A 19,785-nucleotide genomic window follows, 5' to 3' on the forward strand; every position below is an offset into this window, starting at 1 on the left:
TGATACAATTTATTTTAAATAACTAGTAGTTTACTGATTGCATTGTATAGATGAAATATTTAAAAAATTTTCCTAACTTGATATATTGGAAGAAGGAGTGATATTATGATCACCAACCCGTAAAAGATAACAACGAAGCAAGGTAAAATTACGGTCGCCTGTATTTTACTGAAATACGGCTGAGAACAGTATATTTTCACGGAGAGTTTCCGTTTTTTTAACAGTTCATAGTATGTAAACTCACTCATTTGGCGTAATATCTATTTTCATTAATACTCTCCTTTTGGAAAGAAGAACTTTTTATAACCGTAAGGACTAAGACATTTCATCTTCCTGGATTTAATCATGAAAATGGCAGAGATTTCAAGAAAGAGGAACGATGGTAATCAAAAGCAAATCTGGTTTCATAATGAACGTCTTCATCTTCGTGCTCTGAGGAGAGAAGGTTTGAGGGCATTTTCGGTAGTTGTCTTAAAGAGAGGTTTTGCCAAATTATCTTTTTGTTGAGGTTTTGCTAGCTGCTCTTTTCATTTTGTTAGAACTCATTAGTACAGCCCTGACATGCTGAAATACGGAAAATACATATGCAGGCGTGGCGTTGTACATATATATATATATATATATATATATGTGTGTGTGTGTGTGTGTGTGTGGAATTGCTTGAAGCTGGCAGTGAAATGGTAGAAAGATGGTTGTGTGATTTATGCAGGGATATAGTAGATGGACAAGCAGCTCCAAATGATTGGACTGAAAACATTATAATTCCAACACACAAGAAAGGGGACACCACCTTATGCAAAAATTATAGGCCTATCAGTCTATTACCACATGCTTATAAAGTTTTAGCAAAAATCATACAAAGTAGAATAGCAAGGCAAGAAGAGGAAATAATTGATGAGGGTCAAGCAGGATTTAGGGCGGGTAGAGGAACAATCGATCATGTATTCACCTTCTCACAAATCATAGAAAAATTCTGGGAGAAGGAAAAAGATCTGTATTGTGTATTTATTGACTTCAGGCAAGCGTTTGACTCCATATGGAGGGAAGGAATGATTAGGATTTTGAAGGAATGGGGATTAGAACCAAAAATACTGGAAACTATCAGGAGATTGTATGAAAGGACATCGGCTAGAGTAAGAAAAGGAAAGTGTTTGACAGAAGAGTTCATAACCACTGGTGGGGTTATACAGGGTTGCCCACTATCACCACACCTCTTCAACCTATACTTGGAATGGGTAATGAGAATGGCACTTGGAGATTATGAGGGTGGCATAGATATAGGAGGGACAAAAATATCTAATATGAGGTATGCAGATGACATAGTGCTTTTAGCAGAAACTAAGGAGGAACTTCAGAGAGTGTTGAGAATGGTGGAGGAGCAGTGCAGTAGGTATGAATTAGTGATAAATAGAGAGAAAACCAAAAGTATGAAAATTGGACGCCAGAGAGAGGCCTTAGAAATATAGCTATCAGAGGGAGAAGTGGAACAAGTCAATGAGTTTAAATATTTGGGAGTGTTTTTCACAGCAGATGGAAAGATGGAAAGAGCAATTCAAGACCGAATCTCAAGTGGCCAGAAAGCATTTGGAAGGCTAAGAAGAATCTGGAAAGATAGAAATATATCCATTAAGTTGAAAATTAGGCTATTAAGAGCAATAGTAATCCCCACAGTGATATACGGTGCTGAATGCTGGATACTGAAGAAGAGAGAGGAGAAAAAGTTATTAGCCTTTGAAATGAAATGTCTGAGAACTATCTGTGGTGTAAGATGGGAGGACAGAATTACGAACGAGAGAGTGAGAGAAATGGCTGGTGTTGAGGACACAATTCTGATTAGAGTGGAAGATATTCAGAGGAGATGGTTTGGGCATGTACAGAGGATGGAACAGGACAGATGGCCAAAGATAGTGCTTCATGGTCAAGTGGCCGGAAATAGACCGAGAGGACGACCAAGAGATACATGGGTGAAAACCTTCAAGAAAGCAAATGGAGGCGAGACATTTCAGCAGCTGGCACAGATGGCATTGGATAGGAGTCTCTGGAGAGAATGGCGATATCAGATGCAGGACCCAACCCGGAGAATTCTGGACGGTATTTAGTGAGTGAGTGATATATATGTGTGTGTGTGTGTGTATGTATGTATGTATGTTTGTTTCTGTCTTTATATCAGTATACGAAAAGAAAGCAAACTTTAATAGAAATAAGCAAAACAAATAGACCCTTCTCATTTCTGGCTGAAAGCTTTTCCTACAAGAAAAAAAACCAGATCAACTCAGCTAATCAATTTCCCTCTAAAAAGTTTAATGGTGATAAAAATATTCCTTTTTACGTTTGATAATTTATTCGCAGATTTCCCACCGTTTCTTACTTCCAAGGAGATAGAAATGTTACCTCTGATCGTGTACTCTCTCTCTCTCTCTCTCTCTCTCTCTCTCTCTCTCTCTCATACACACACACACACACACACACACATATATATATATATATATATATAGAGAGAGAGAGAGAGAGAGAGAGAGAGAGAGAGAGAGAGATGATATATTCACGCTTATTATAACATATTGTATTTTTTATTATCATAAGTCATGTCTACTTCATTTTAGATGCAGGCTGAAGTAGGCCTAATATCATGAGATTTTTTTTTATTATTTATTAAGTATATATCTACCAAACATTTACGTAATTAGTGAAAATTATAACAGATATCTTAATAATATAACTTCTTACTGACTTTATTAGCATTTTAACTATTAATATACATTTCATCTAATCCACAATCTGACTAAATATGATATGACTCCCGTTAAATTGTTTTCTCTGTAAACAAGAATATACTCTCCTCTTTCGAAGTCTTTCTATATATCTTTTAATAAAATGATAGATTCTACTAATATTAACCTTATTACTGCTATTTCTAGTTCCATTTTATACTAGTATTTCAGTGGAGACTTCAATTAAATAGAATGTTAAAGATTATTGAGATTGGGGAATAAATAAAGTAAAGAGTTACATTTGGCTGAACATTGTTGGAACCCAGGGGTGCCATTCGTACGATAATTATCGTACATGTACGATTATTTTAGGTCCAGTACGATGTACGATACATGCCTTAGGTATATACATATGTGTGGTGTGTGTGTTTAATTAAACAATTAAACTCAAATATTTTGAAATAAGTCAATCATAAACTCCTTAATAATTATATTGAAACTGTGTACGATAATTTTGGTTGAAAAACGACAATTTTAAGGCTAATGTACGATAATCCAGTCGAAATAATCTGGCAACCCTGTTGGAACCATTTTGGGAATGTAAACAATGGCTGGAACTTTGGATACTTGGAACAGTAATTGTGCCTCCTGTCACACTTAACTCCCTTGTGATAGCAAGAAACAGTGATCTATTGAACCGTACTGTGAAATTCTTCTGTTTTATATTAATATGATGGTAAGGCTCTCCCTATTGAGTTGTAAATTGATATTCAAATAATTTGACACAAAATGATCTTCGATCTTGTTGTGGAACTAGTGTCAGAGAAGTGTATTTTGTAGCCTAGGTGAATGTTATTTTCGAAACCTAGCAACTCCATGCTAGATTAGGACTAACTTCAGAGGTGAGTAGGCTGTATCTGAATATTCTTATGTGGTTGAAAAAAGCAATCAATTAGAAAAAAGACAAATGACAAAGATGGTTTCCAAAATAAATCCTCTTGTTAATATTGACATTTTATGCTTTTCCAAACTACACCCATTTATGTATACATACTCCTGTACCTAAGAATTATTGAAAGACTATACCAAGAAACAGGGGTTTTGACTAGTGGGGAATCAGAATTAAGTGAATTTCATCATCAGGTATAATCAGAAACTCTATTTCCAACCATCTAATCAGTTGCGAAAAATATTGCTCATAAAGGTTATCCAGTCATCAGTTCCACACACCTAAAACCAAAGTTTTGATAAAGTACAGTAGTTACCAAACTTACCCTTACCTTACCTAACCTTACTTTGACTACCATCATTTACCCAACTTACCTAACCTCTTCAGTACCAACTCATTAGCGGCCCTTACCTAACCTACCCTCACCTAACCTCACCTCACCTAATCTAACCTACCCTAACCTACTCTCACCTACCCTAACCTCACCTCACCTACCGTAATCTAACCTCACCTCACCTACCGTAATCTAACCTCACCTCACCTACCCTAACCTCACTTCACCTCACCTGGCCTACCCTAACCTAACCTAACCTAACCCAACCCTACCTAACCGACCCTCACCTAACCTAACGTCACCTTAACTACCCTCACCTATCCTAACCTTACCTCAACTACTCTCTCCTTAATTACCTCACCTTAACTACCTTCCCCTTAACTACTCTCACCTTTACGACCCTTAGCTTACACACTCACATATATTGCTCACGAGAGGTGCTGTGCGAAGATTTATTGATATTTGACAACCAAACATGCAAAACTTTTGGGCATGCTAAGTAAAACTTAGTGGAAATTAGTGCAATTCAGATTTGTTGTTAGTATAGTACGGGTAGTACCCAGGCAGGCCTGTATGCAATAAAATGCATATCATTACCTTACCTAACCGTACCTTACCTACCCTTACACATTATCTACCCTACTTTACCTACTTATACCTTACCGTTGTCTTACATTCCCTATCCTTGCCTTACATTCCTACTCTTAGGTTCCCCACACTTAGATTCCTTATCCTTAGCTTATAATCCCTGTCTTACCTTCCACATCCTTATCTTACCCACCCTTACGTAACCTTACTATTCTGTACCTAATCTAACATAGCCTTACGTTACCTTACCTTACATAATCTACCCTAACCTTACCTACCCTACCTTAGCTAACCTATCCTTACCTTATCTAACTTATTCTTACCTTATCAAACCTATCCTTACCTTACCTACCCTACCCTACCCTACCCTAGCTAAAACCTTACCTAACCAACCTTACCTAACCAACCTTACCTTACCTTACCTAACCTAACCAACCTTACCTTACCTTACCTTACCTAACCAACCTTACCTTACCTAACCAACCTTACCTTACCTAACCAACCTTACCTTACCTTACCTTACCTTACCTTATATAACCAACCTCAACTTACCTTACCTTACCTTACTAACCTTAACTTAACCTTACCTTACCTTACCAACCTTACCTTACCTTACCAACCTTACCTTACCTTACCTAACCTTAACTTACCTAACCAACCTTAACTTACCTAGCCAGCCATAACTTACCTTACCTTACCGTACCTTACCAACCTTCACTTAACTTACCTTACCTTCCCTAACCAACTTTACCTTACCATACCATACCATACCTTACCTTACCTTACCTAAGCTAACATACCCTATGAAGGTAGAATGGGTAATTCAAAATGGAGTGCCAATAAAGATTCTTCCATTGATAGGTATAATCACTTTTGTTAAATTCTTTTTAGATCCTAATACAAGTGTATATTCCCCGAACATCGAGAGGCTGTTATCAGGAATTTCTGTTGGAAAGTAAACAAGTCATATTTAAACTAATATCATCTGCAAATATGGTCATTCACCAGGTAAAAATATCTTAAACTCCAATTTTTATACCAAATATTTTCGTTTTGCTCGACTTATATTTATACAAATTTATTAATTTAACAGAATCGAAGGCACGAACAGCACCGCAGCAGTCTGCTAAAAGAAGCTACATTAAACCTTCATTTAACAGTAGAAAGGGGACTCCAATTATTAGTCCCCGTGGCTACAGAAAGACGACTGTCTTTGACCTGCGTAGTCTTCAGTAAGTAATTTAAATTTGTTACATTGGTCAGTGTCTTAATTGTGGGTTTATACGTGAAACAGTTATGGAATTGGTGGGGCTGTTCCAAGTAGTTGAAACTCCTTGGCAAATAAAGAGAAAGACCTGGAATCCTAGCATAGTGACAGAGGCCCCAGTTAGGTGATAACTGAGAAGCGAGGTAAATGCCACTAGGTTTATTTCATGTCATGAGTTTATATACAGGGACTTACGAGAAACAACATCACAAAAATTTAAACATGATAAAGCATAGGCTACCATGATAACAAGGTTGGTCTATCAAGAGTGCAGGGGAGAGTGAGTGATAAGATAAAAAATCAAAACCGTTAAAGTGTACGAGTGTGTATGAAACACGCGCGGTATAATAGGTTATGTGGGTGTGGTTATGCTAGCTGAAATCCTTATTTCTTGCTTTTTTCTACATTTTCCCAATATGTAGGCCATGGTTACCCAGGAAACACATGATAGATAGTATTACTTTAATATTTTCAAATTAGTTTTGCTGCCACTCATTTACATTTGCTAATGGTCCAGGGTTTATTATACTCTTTTTTATTTCTTGCCTAACCAGAAAACCCAGTCTCTCACTGGGATCCTCAATAGTTACTTGTTCCTACACGAATACAAACCAGAGTCCTATGATTACAAGATTAATTTAAAGGAATATAAAACGAGGCAGTTAAACTTATGATAAGGTGTCAGCAGTAGCTGGTAATTACCACTGGTAATTACCAGCGGGTGGCAGGGAAGTCTCCCCTCATGCCAGTATACTGAGCATTAACTGTGATTCCAGTCACCAAAAACGCAGGCGTGTGTTCGGCTTCTCTTTAAATTTAGCTCTTAGAGTTTTCTTTACCTCTTGAACAAGTCTCAAAGCCGGGAGATTTGCCTGTTTCCCTTAGCATAGCAGGTTAGCTTCTCCAGCATCTCCCTCAGGAGTCTCTAAATCTTCTGATCTTGCTTCCCTTAACGATACTGTGCTACACTTTTAGATTCAATAACTCAAAGGGCAATAAAACCTGAATGCCTTATGGCATTATCATTGTGTCTAAATTCTAGTAGCTGGCTGATATTCTGACCTTAAGTCAGACTTCTCTGATTATACAACCCCGATGGATTCAAAAGAAGATGGTATCAGGGTTAAGTAATAGGGTTGATGAGAAAGCATCAATCTCATATTATACTCTGGTTATTTGCACTTTTCTTTCTTCAGAAGTTTTTGTTGAAGAACATCATAATATGGTCAAGTTGTAAGGATCTCTTAAGGTATGAAGTTGAATATGCCAGTTGTCTTAATTATTAATCCTTAAGAAAAAAATTACTCTTATGTATCAAATTAATTATCAAGAGTCAGGTTGTGACATAAAGTTGGAGAACATTTTGAGTAAAGATACTTTACTTTCCTTTCAGATATATTTGTTTACCTGCACATTTGGAATCCAAAAGCCGAGGCCAGGAAACAAAATATTCTGTAGTGGATAACCCAATTCCCCCCGATTACATGGAAAGGAGAGGGAAACTAAAGGAATGGTGAAGACACAATATTAATTTGATCATGTCTATATCAAAGCTGATAACAGGGATGGAGGCTGTAAGGTTCAACTGGCATCAGTTTAAAGATAAGTTTGAATTTTATTTTTTTTCAGAAACTTGTATTTCAGTTAGGTTATAGAGTAGGTAATAAATATTTATGAAAGGTAGGGATGTAAAGTGTACGGTAGTGTTGAGCGTATAACATCAACAAAAATCTAGTATTGCAGAGATTTTCTTAAAAGTGAGATTGTTCTTGGATTATTTTCTGGGAGATAGTCATACATTTGGTATTGCTATACATTATTAGTTTTATGTCTATAATATTGGGCCATTCTAGATATGAAATTAGTTTTCTAAAAGTATATCTTATAAACTTAGATAAGTGACAGTGGCTAATGTCCTATATAGTATACTTTCTTGTGTCAACAGATTTTAAACACTAACAGTTAGAGCCATAGAATGTCATATTTCTTAATCTATAAAATGATACTTACATAAAAATTAATAATTGTAATATTGCCTTCAAATTCATAACATTATAGCAAAAAATAATATCAAATATTTTTCAGTCAGGCATTTAATTTTCCATGCGTCCAAAACTGAAGTTATTCATAAACTGATTTTACCTGGGACCCATTGCTTAATATATGAAGCAAGTCCACCATCCCCATCATCATATCCTCCAACGCCTATTGATGCAAAGGGCGTTGGTTATATTTCGCCAGTCATCTCTATCAATACTTCTCCATTCATCATCTCACACTTCACGCCTCCATTCCTCATCTCACACTTAACGGCTCATAATCCTCAGCCATGTATGCCTGAGGCTTCTAACTCTTCTAGTGCCTTGTGGAGCTCAGTTGAAAGTCTGGTGAACTAATTTCTTGTGTGTAGTACTATGTGTGTTTGATCATTGAAAATATATTCAGAAGGTTATATGATTAAGGTACTCTATTCTAGGTTTTATACGTGAATAGGCAAATCTGTACGAGCTGTAGACAATTTTTAAATATTTAACTTAGCCGGTGAATATATAGCTGCAACTCTGTTGCTCGACAGACAAAACTCTACGGAAAAAACTCGCCAGCGATCGCTACACAGGTTGCGGGTGTGCCCAACAGCGCCATCTGTCGACCAGATACCCAGCTCTTATGTAAACAAAGACTCAATTTTCTCTCTGTCGACGTGTCGACAAGACGTACTTTACTCGCTGTTGCTAAACTGGAGTTTTTCACATCATATTGGTGAAGTACTATATTCTGGTTTTGAGCTTTCGCAATGCAGGTGTTTTATCTTCATCTTAAATCTTGAACTCGTTTTGGATAGATTTAATTATGGTGACAAAGAGAGTATGGACTTTCTTTCACTTTTAAATGGCCGACCCTTCCCTTAGACGGAAGTGTGTTTAGGCTTTTAGTAATTATCTTATCACGTTATAAATTATTTATAGATTTTCCTCTATATATTTTATATCTCTCCGCCTTTATTAGTCCTCTTCGATTAACTTTCCATTTATTATAAACATATAAAAATAAATTTTAATGTTTTGTTTATATGCGACCTTTCCTGAGAGTAGGCGATCATAACTTGGAAACCGAAGTTAATCAACGTTGTGCCCTTTATATCGTAAATAACTTTTAAAGAGCTAAGGATTTAAAACTTTTTAAATGTAATTTTTTATGAAAGAATTTCTTTGATAGTCTTCAAACTATTTTCAAAGATGAACTAACGTTTAGTTTATTTATGCTACGCAGTTGTTGACGTTCAGGACGTTCAACATGCGCTCTATCGTTACGATAGAGAGAGAGTGTATCACGGTTTCACTTTGCAGTAAGGGTAAATCGATTCTGACGTTTTGTTCATTCTTTCTTAGCTTAAATGTTTTAAATTCTATTTTAAAGGAACTTTTTATTTGAAAAACCTTTCAGTTTTTTCCTTTAGTCAAATAACATGTTTTTTTGACGAAATATAATTGGGCTCTTCTCTTAGGTGCGAAATCAAGAGAGAAAGAGAGAGAGAGTTAGAGACGGAGGGAGAGAGAGGAGAGAAAACGTTCCGTTCTAGCGGGTAACGTTGTTCTCGAGTTACTCTCGTCCCTAGTCTCTGTACGGGGAGGAAGGATAAAACGTTTTTAGTTTTTTATTCTCGTCCCCAGGCTATGTGCGGTGAGAGATTGAAAACGTAGTTTATATGAACTAGTGTTTAGTCTCTTTCCCAGCCACTGAATTTTTTATCTTAAAATATGTTTTCTGTTTTTTGCTGGTATTAATGAGCTTGCATTATACGACTGATTTCGCAATTACTACCTTTTAATGAAGGGTAGAATTGCGTGTTTCAGGTAGAAATCAGTAAAAGTTTTGATTTCAGTGAAATAAGTGCAAAACAGAAAATCGAAGTGATAAAGTGATATGCGCAAAGTGTTACAGTGTTGCGTCCGAGGGTTCGTCTGTTTGTGCCTGTCGTTCACCTAGTCCGGGACCTCTTGCAAGCTCCCAAGCCCAGGGGAGAAGTAATGTCGAACGACTTATAGGTTCGAGAGGCCTTGATCAACGAACAGACGTTTCCCTCTATGGTATCGGGTGTATCTTACCAAGATCTCCCCTACCATAAGACGAGAGAGACGTTTTTTCTCCTCGTCATCCGAAGGCTTTTCGCATAAGAAACCTGTCACAAGGTTTTGAAGCCCTTAAGCGAAAGTCAGTCCTTTCAGGACAGGTCCAGCGTCCTGGTTACAGCCATTAGGACAGCTCTGACCCTATGCAGTCATCGGATAACTGCTCGCCGCCCAACAAAAGCGTAACACAGACTCCGAGAGTCTTTTTTGTTGGCAAAGTGTTGCGGTCACAGACGTTACCCTCGTCTCTTACCACAACCATTTCCGTTGATCCTTAATGGGTTGTATGGCAAGACATGCAGAATATGCTTGCCTCCCTTATGGAAGACTATTCTGCCGATTAGTCCGTTGAGTCTAGCCGTTTATCTCATCGATATCCTGGCTTTCACCCAACCTAACGTTCCTTTGTGCTTCCTGTTGACGTTGGCGTAGCTAAGTCACGTCAGTCAGGTTGTTTAGAACCACACTCGATGCGGTCTCGTGTGGATTTTCAGCCGCATTTGGAAGTTAGGCCACTTGCTGATGCTCCTGTTGACGTTCAAGACGTTCGCTAACAATCGGAGTTGACTTGTTTTGACGCTGTGCGTCAACCTCCGCATTCTAGAGTTGTTTTGACTGCTCAGTCTAGGCAGTCAAAGCAGTCTCGAGTGGACGCTGTGTGTCCTCACGCACCTGTTGTGGTTGACAGTTCAGTTGTTGACAGTTCACAGACTGTCAAGCAGTTACATGACGTTGCGTTCTGGTCCGCTACTAATGCACCAGTGAGTGTGGACTCTGCTTGTAAAGCATTGCCACCACGGTAGGTCTCTCCCTTGCTTGAGACTCAGCTTTTATCGGACAAGGTTCCTGTAGATGAGGAAGTTGCTGTTCCCCCTCCTACTGATATTCCCTTGAGGACTCTGTCAGATGGGGAGGAGCCTAAAGCTGCTTAGCCCCCTATGGACTTTAATTAAATCATGATGATTTTTTTTTTTAAGGATCTTTGTCCGGAATTTTTTGTAACTGCTGCTCCTCGTTCGCCTAAACGTCAGAGCTTACACTAGGCCTAGCTACTTCGAAGCCGTTGTTTTTAAGCTAGTGCTCTCTCGCTCTCCTAGAGAGCTTTACGTTGGCTAGGCGACTGGTTTATCACCAGGAGGAGTTTGGGGGATACAGCCTTTGCTTTCCCTTCTTTTAAACTGGCTTATAGAGCGAGAGTCTGATATGACACGAGAGAAGTTCTCGGCTTGGGAGTTCATGCCTCTGCCCAGATAGACTTCTCAAATCTCGTAGACTCTCCCTGGCGCCTGGCCAGGAGACGCTCCAAGTTTTTTACAGGTCAACTTCACAGCTGTTTTCGAGCCAACTTCACAGCTGTTTTCGAGCCTTTGAAGTTTTGCTGTACAATTATGTCATGCATAAACAAGGCTTTCAGGGATGGAAAGCGGTACCGCCTCAGTCGCTAACCCCGTCTGTTGCCGCACCTGTTCCCGTAGACCCTAAATGGGCTTTGCTGCAAGACATGCAGTCCAAGCTTGCGTCCTTGATAGAGGACTTTAATGCGGAGAAGGTTGCTGCCGAACCTTCTGGCCAACAACCTTCCAACCGGTCGGTTGTGCGCCCTGTTGACGCTGAGGTAACCTTCTCGCGTCTGCCAGTTGAGGTGGTTCCTCCACCGATGCGACCCAGTGTGGGTTGCCAGCGCACGTTGACGTTAAGCGACGCTCGGAGGTGGTTGTTGACGTTCAGGACGTTCAACAACCAGCAGAGGTGACTTGTTTTGGCGCAGTGCGTCAACCTCAGCAACCCGGTAGGGTGTTGACTGCACAACCCAGACGGTCTAGACAGTCTCGGGTTGACGCTGTGCTTCCTCGCGCACCCATGGTTGTTGACAGTTCACAGACTGTGCAGCAGTTCCATGATGTTGCGTCCGGCTCCGTCACGCATGCACCAGTGCGACCGGACTCAGCGAGCCAGACGTTGCCCACTCCGTTGCCGTTTCCTCATCAGTTTTCGGATGAGGAACCCTCTGATGAGGACGTTGCTGAACAACAAGACGATCAGCCCCCAGAATAGATCAAGCCCTGCTATCCATCCAGAAGATGCTGAAGAAGGAACGCTGCTCAGTCAGGCTGTGGATGAGTCTGGTAGGGACGCTGTCATCCGTGGAACAATTTGTGTCACTAGGAAGACTACACCTCCGTCCTCTTCAATACCATCTAGCTTTTCACTGGAAAAAGGACAAGACGCTAGAAGCGGTCTCGATCCCGGTTTCCGAAAAGATAAAGTCTTGTCTGACTTTGTGGAAGGACAATATCAACCTAAGAGAGGGTCTTCCCCTGGCTGTTCAGACTCCCAACCACGTTCTCTTCTCGGACGCATCGGACGTGGGCTGGGGCGCGACACTAGACGGTCGGGAATGCTCAGCACTGTGGAACTCGAGTCAGAGGAGCATGCATATCAACTGCAAGGAGCTGTTGGCAGTACATCTGGCCTTGAAAAGCTTCAAGTCTCTCCTTCGAGGCAAAGTGGTGGAAGTTAACTCGGACAACACCACGGCCTTGGCGTACATCTCCAAACAAGGAGGTACCCACTCACTGACGTTGTACGAGATCGCAAGGGACCTGCTCATCTGGTCAAAAGGTCAAGACATCTCCCTAGTAACGAGGTTCATCCAAGGCGACTTGAACGTCATAGCAGATTGTCTCAGTCGGAAAGGGCAAGTAATTCCAACCGAATGGACCCTCCACAAGGATGTGTGCAAGAGACTTTGGGCCACTTGGGGTAAACCATCCATAGATCTCTTTGCAACCTCGCTGACCAAGAGGCTTCCAATCTATTGCTCTCCAGTCCCGGACCCAGCAGCAATACATATAGATGCTTTCCTCCTAGATTGGTCACATCTGGATCTCTACGCATTCCCACCGTTCAAGATTGTCAACAAGGTACTGCAGAAGTTCGCCTCTCACGAAGGGACAAGGTTGACGTTAGTTGCTTCCCTCTGGCCCGCGAGAGAATGGTTCACCGAGATACTTCGATGGTTAGTAGACGTTCCCAGAAGTCTTCCTCTAAGGGTAGACCTTCTACGTCAGCCACACGTAAAGAAGGTACTCCAACGCCTCCACGCTCTCCGTCTGACTTCCTTCAGACTATCGAAAGACTCTCGAGAGCTAGAGGCTTTTCGAAGGAAGCAGCCAGTGCGATTGCTAGAGCAAGGAGAGCGTCTTCCATTAGAGTCTACCAATCGAAGTGGGAAGTCTTCCGAGACTGGTGCAAGTCAGTTTCTGTATCCTCGACCAGTACCTCTGTAGCTCAAATAGCTGATTTTCTCTTATACCTGAGAAAAGGACGATCCCTTTCAGCTCCCACTATCAAGGGCTACAGAAGCATGTTGGCATCGGTCTTCCGGCATAGAGGCTTAGATCTTTCCAAACATAAAGATCTGCAAGACCTCCTTAAGTCTTTTGAGACCACCAAGGAGCGTCGTTTGGCTACCCCTGGATGGAATTTAGACGTGGTACTAAGATTCCTCATGTCAGACAGGTTGGAGCCGTTACAATCAGCCTCCCTGAAAGATCTCACTCTTAAGACTCTTTTCTTGGTATGCTTAGCCTCGGCTAAAAGAGTCAGTGAGATTCATGCCTTCAGCAAGAACATCGGATTTTCGTCGGAAAAAGCCACTTGTTCGCTGCAACTTGGTTTTCTAGCCAAAAATGAGCTGCCTTCTCGGCCTTGGCCTAAATCTTTCGATATTCCCAGCTTATCGGAGATCGTAGGCAATGAACTAGAAAGAGTCTTATGCCCTGTTAGAGCTCTTAAGTTCTATTTAAAGCGTACTAAACCTTTACGAGGCCAATCTGAAGCTTTATTGTGTTCAGTTAAGAAACCATCCTTGCCTATGTCAAAGAATGCTTGGTCAGACTTTATCAGATTGTTAATACGAGAAGCTCATTCACATCTGAGTGAGGAAGACCGAACTTTGCTTAAGGTGAAGACGCACGAAGTTAGAGCTGTAACAACTTCCGTGGCCTTTAAGCAAAATATATCTCTGCAAAGTATAATGGACGCAACCTATTGGAGAAGCAAGTCAGTGTTCGCGTCATTTTACTTGAAAGATGTCCAGTCTCTTTACGAGAACTGCTACACACTGGGACCATTCGTAGCAGCGAGTGCAGTAGTGGGTGAGGGCTCAACCACTACAATTCCCTAATTCCTTATCCTTTTAATCTGTCTCTTGAAATGTTGTTTTTTTATGGGTTGTCCGGAAGGCTAAGAAGCCTTTCGCATCCTGGTTGATTTGGCGGGTGGTCAAAGTCATTTCTTGAGTGCGCCTAGATTAGGGGTTTGATGAGGTCCTGTTGTATGGGTTGCAACCCTTGATACTTCAGCTCCTAGGGGTCGATCAGCATCCTAAGAGGATCGCGAGGCTCCGTAAGGAAGACGTACTTAAAAGGCAGAGTAATTGTTCAAGTCGACTTCCTTACCAGGTACCTATTTATTTTGTTTTTGATATTTTGATAACTTCTAAAATGAAATAAAAAACTCTTAGCTCATAAAATGTAAACATATATTACTGGTCTCTACCCACCATCCTGGGTGTGAATCAGCTATATATTCACCGGCTAAGTTAAATATTTAAAAATGATATTTTAATTATAAAATAAATTTTTGAATATACTTACCCGGTTAATATATAAATTAAATGACCCTCCCTTCCTCCCCAATAGAGACGCAGTGGGACGAGGAGAAAATTGAGTCTTTGTTTACATAAGAGCTGGGTATCTGGTCGACAGATGGCGCTGTTGGGCACACCCACAACCTGTGTAGCGATCGCTGGCGAGTTTTTTTCCGTAGAGTTTTGTCTGTCGAGCAACAGAGTTGCAGCTATATATTCACCGGGTAAGTATATTCAAAAATTTATTTTATAATTAAAATATCATTTTTTTTTTTTTAATATCGGAAATGCTCGTGCATCATTAAGTTTGAAATTGTTTGTTATGTACTAAAGGTTACTTAAACAAATCAGATGAATATTGAAATATTACGTTCTATAACTTGATTTTCTGCAATAGAACAATTTAATAGTTTGTTAGTCAATTAGAAAAATAATATGATAATTGCTTGGGGGATGTTAATGAATTAATTACCTCAATATTGAGATGTTTTGAGTTTAATAACACTGTAAATATTATTATTTCAATTACTTGAAACATTCCTTATAATTCATAGATTATTTTGTGCATACCAATTGGTACATTAGTTTCCATTTGTTAACCAAAAAATTTTTCAAAACGGTTCCCTTGAAGTTAGTTTCAATCTAAGAATATTCTTTTCAGCAAACTTGGAATCAAATATATTTCATATAAAATTTCAATTCTTTATTTACATTATATAATAACTACTGCACTGTAATTGTCCAGTGGCTACTTTCCTCTTGGTAAGGGTAGAAGAGACCCTTGAGCTATGGTAAGCAGCTCTTCTAGGAAAAGGACACTCCAAAATCAAACCATTGTTCTCTAGTCTTGGGTAGTGCCATAGCCTCTGTACCATGGTCTTCCACTGTCTTGGGTTAGAGTTCTCTTGCTTGAGGGTACACTTGGGGTCACTATTCTTTCTCGTTTCTCTTCCTCTTGTTTTGTTAAAGTTCTGATAGTTTATATAGGATATATTTATTAAATGTCATTGTTCTTAAAATGTATTATTTTTTCTTGTTTGCTTTCCTCGCTGGCCTATTTTCCCTGTTGGGGCCCCTGGGCTTATAGCATCTTGCTTTTCCAACTAGGGTTGTAGCTTAGCAAGTAATAATAATAATAATAATAATAATAATAATAATAATAATAATAATAATAATAATCAATTGAATGCATGTGCACTTGTTTTTATTGATTTTCATTAAAGAATAACAATGAAAAGCCAAATCAATATTAGTTTTTATAAGATATTTTATGTTTTTATGTGATATTTTATTAAGTTTGAGTTCGTTTATCAAAGCGTCTTATTTTTCTTACATTGTAAGAGGTTTTAATTCATGAAATATTTTTCAGGATAAAGATGACTGCATTTTAAGATTTACAAATGACTGACATTAGATTTAATGGCAATGTCAATTATCACAAGAAAACTTCTGACATACCGTGCACGTGGAATCTAGGACCTGTGACTTCAAGAAATGAAAAATACACTCCATGGTTTGAGGTTTCGGGGAAAATTGAAAATGTTTTAAACATTTATGTACAACTATTTACAGTGAGGCTTCAAGTACCAAGATATTATCTAATCAAAAACGTTGAAGTTAGTTGTTATAATTCAATTGCAAAATTAATGATTTATATACACTCCATGGTTTTAGGTTTTGGGAAATTCATAATCTAAAAAAAAAAAAAAAATGTACTGTAGAACTATTTACTGTGATGTTCTAAGTACTTTGATATCACCTAATCAAAAGTTAAAGTTACCTGTTAAAATTCAAATGCAAAATTGATGATTTTCTATAAATCTTAACATCATTTACTGTCTATGCCATAATGCTTTCTTTTTACATTATGTTGCTTAACACTTAATTCTCATAAACGGTACTGTTACTTATTTTATTAGGAAATTTCAACAAAGAAAAAATTGTAAAATCAAGTTATATACTTTATCTACAGCTTAAAATATCATGGAATCACCACATTAACCACTTTAATCACTATCTCAGCTTTTTGCCATCTTACATTTTGGTAAATTTACTGTAAGCCTCAATATCAAATCTCACTCTCACTAATGTATTTTCATCAATTGAAAATTTTAGTTAAATTATTTTTCTATATTTAGTATATTGGTAATACCTTTTGTTTTTTAGGACTATAGGATTATAGGACTTTTTTCTAATTTCATTTGGCCACAATGCTTTTCCTTCGTCTAATCCTATATGGGATAACGTTTTCATACTGCTTGAATTTGTACTTAAGGGTAATCAGTAGCAATCATTTCAAAATAGCATCTGGAGTGACTCAAAAACATAATCATAATACTATTATAAAACTAAAAACAAATTTGCTAAAACTTTTGGTAATATTAAATGGCTAGTTTTTCTCAAACAAGCATTGTGGTATCTTTAAGTCATTTATTTCTACGAAATGATATAGAAAATATTCAATCAGATCATATGGTATGTGTTTGTAAAACTATATTTTTCCAAGTTAACATGTCTTATCTTTACTCAATATACTCTTGTATCCTAATGTCCAACTGATCACCATTTTCTCAATCAGGTGAGGTCCTATTGGGTGATGATCTGTTTTCATACAGTGATTTCAATTCTTCATTGTATTTCTATGATACTGTGCTTTGTGGCACCTGTTAATATTAGATTAAGTTTGATAGATTGGAGAGCTACTTGATAATTCGATGTCTTTAACTCTGTTTTTTAGCTTATGCTATTACAAGGTTTTGTTTCAATCCTTACTTCCCATTAGGCCTTCTTATTCTATAAATATGTATTGGTCCTTAAGCTTTGCCTTTGATTAGTACACATCTTTTGCACCTTGTGAAATGAGCTCCTTAATCTAGCAATTGATTCGGTGTAACTTCAGAGGTTCAAACTAGTAGCTAATGTTTTTTAGGATGAACAGGTTGACATGAGTCTTTCCTCGTAGTTTATTATGACATATAATTTAACTTTTTCCTGACCTTCAGATATTTCATATTCTGTGGTCATTACTTTTCATATATAGTTTAATTATTCCTCTTTTCCTTTCCTCATTGGACTTTTCCCTGTTGGGGACCTTGGGCTTATAGTATTGTACTTTTCTAACTAGCGTTGACAATTAGCTACTGTTGCTAGGCTGAATCCCTCGTCAGGCTGGGAGGAGCGAAGAGAAGAAAATTCCCCTTTTGTTCCTGTTTGCTAGGTCGGCTAACCCTCCGAAATTGGGGGAAGTGCTTTGGTAAATAGAGTAGACTTGCTTTTTCTGAGTTCTCTGCTTAAAAGCATCATATCTGTGAATAAGTTTCAGCAGCAGTAATTGAGTTCCACTTTTCCTGCACTGTTTGATATGAAACCTGCTCGTGATGTTGAACAATTTGGAGAATTGTATGTGATATACATTATTTGGTTATATCATGATTCTTACCGTACGTTATTGGACTGGTTTGAACATATCAAGTTCATGTTGTTAGTAACTGATTATATATGAAGGTTCTGTAGTCTCTTCTCATGGATCTTGCTGAAGGTTGATATTTTATCATTGGTAAATTATTGATGGTTTGATGAGGTAGAAATGCCAGCATTTTTAAGGAATTGGGGATTTCTACAAAATGTAAAGCCTATCTAGACTGAAGAATTATCCTTAAGTCCTGAAACATGATTATTCTAGTTTCTGAAAATATACTTCTCTTTTCGAGATAGGTTTATTGGGTAATTTTTATATAGAAAATATGGATCTCCTTCGTAGATGTAATGTTTCTTTTAGATCTCAGTTTATCTGAAGGCTTCCTGTTTGTCTCTTCTTTAAGGTACAGTAAAATACTTTTTCTCCAATGGTTACCGGATGAAACTAATGAAATTGAATTTTAGTTTTAAATATTTCAGGATATCTGGAGAATTAAATGCTTTGATAAAATCAATAGCTAGTTCTTGATTATGATAATAATTTTTCATGGTGGTTTCTTGGATATTCACCTAAATACACCAGAACATCTATGCTTTTCTTCTTTGGGACTCTTATTACTAGTTGTAAAGCTTTTAATATTAATAAATAAATATATTTACGAAATAGTGATAAGGGCTAAGGGATGGATACACAAACTTTTCTGCGTCTGATTACAAAAAAGCCACAAAAACTAAAAGTGCACTCATTAGAGCGCAGACCTACGCCATGGCAGCTTATTTCTCGACCTTTTGCACGACCTTGACATTTGATCTAGGACTTTCAAAATTGAATCACTTCCTCGTCTCGACATAACAATTAATCCCTGAAAGTTTCACTACTCTATGAGTAAAATTAGGGCCAGGAAGTTTTTCACAGACAGACAACGGCGAAAACATAACATCCAACTTTTTATTGGTTAATAGTAATCCTCGTTTGCATATTTTTTTTTTTTTTTTACCACACACTAGTTTATCCAGAACACCACTTTGTCTATGGAGTTATTTGGATTTTATTCATTTGTCCATTCCGTTATTCATACCCCTTCTTGGTCTTGGAAGTTATTCCGGACAATTTTCAGTTTAGTGTTATTTAGAACACTACTAGAGGTTGTCTTGGGCCCTCATTAGAAAATGAAGTTTTCTTGGACATTCCTTGATCTATAGATTATTTGGATCATAATATGGCTTATGGAATTACCTGAAGCAATCTTTTGACTATGAAGTCATCCATTACACACCTTGGTCTTTAGAGCTATTTTGTGCTCTCAATAGATTGATTATTTCCTGCCACTCATTGTTTTCTTGTTTCTAATCAAGTAATGCCTGGCCTGGTACTCTTGTTTTCAAGAGTACCAGTTTTCTTGTCAATCTTTGAGCTCCAGATTTACTTGCCATCGCTCTGTGAATTAATCTAATTCGCAAAATGTTGTAATTGGTTGATTTAAGATTTATATATGTATTTAATCATTTTACTTGGTCAGGATATTTAAAAGAGAACTTCTGTGTCTGTGAAATTCAAGGTATATTACTCACATGTAGCACCTCAAGTTTTTCATCCTATGTTATCTGCCCAATGATCATAAAATAACGAGATTTGCTTCATCTCCTTTCGTTTCTTGAATAATAAAACATTAAGTCATAATATCATATAAATTGATTGCATATTGCTAAGGGGTAACTCTATATAATAATTAAC

The 19,785-nt window shown here is 38.0% G+C and overlaps 1 long non-coding RNA gene across 2 annotated transcripts; it reads left to right on the top strand.

Annotated features, from left to right (window-relative positions):
* Positions 1–3,319: 3,319 nt before the first annotated feature.
* LOC137637759 (uncharacterized) lies at positions 3,320–16,304 on the top strand. Of its 2 annotated transcripts, none has more exons than XR_011043781.1 (3): positions 3,320–3,447; positions 5,676–5,814; positions 16,003–16,304. It is a non-coding gene; the product is annotated as an uncharacterized lncRNA (long non-coding RNA). The 2 variants fall into 2 exon arrangements; XR_011043780.1 differs by lacking the exon at positions 16,003–16,304 and adding an exon at positions 7,243–7,401.
* The last annotated feature ends 3,481 nt before the right edge of the window (positions 16,305–19,785 follow it).

The sequence above is a fragment of the Palaemon carinicauda genome, unplaced genomic scaffold, assembly GCF_036898095.1.
Source record: "Palaemon carinicauda isolate YSFRI2023 unplaced genomic scaffold, ASM3689809v2 scaffold989, whole genome shotgun sequence".
Taxonomy (NCBI): Eukaryota; Metazoa; Arthropoda; class Malacostraca; order Decapoda; family Palaemonidae; genus Palaemon; species Palaemon carinicauda.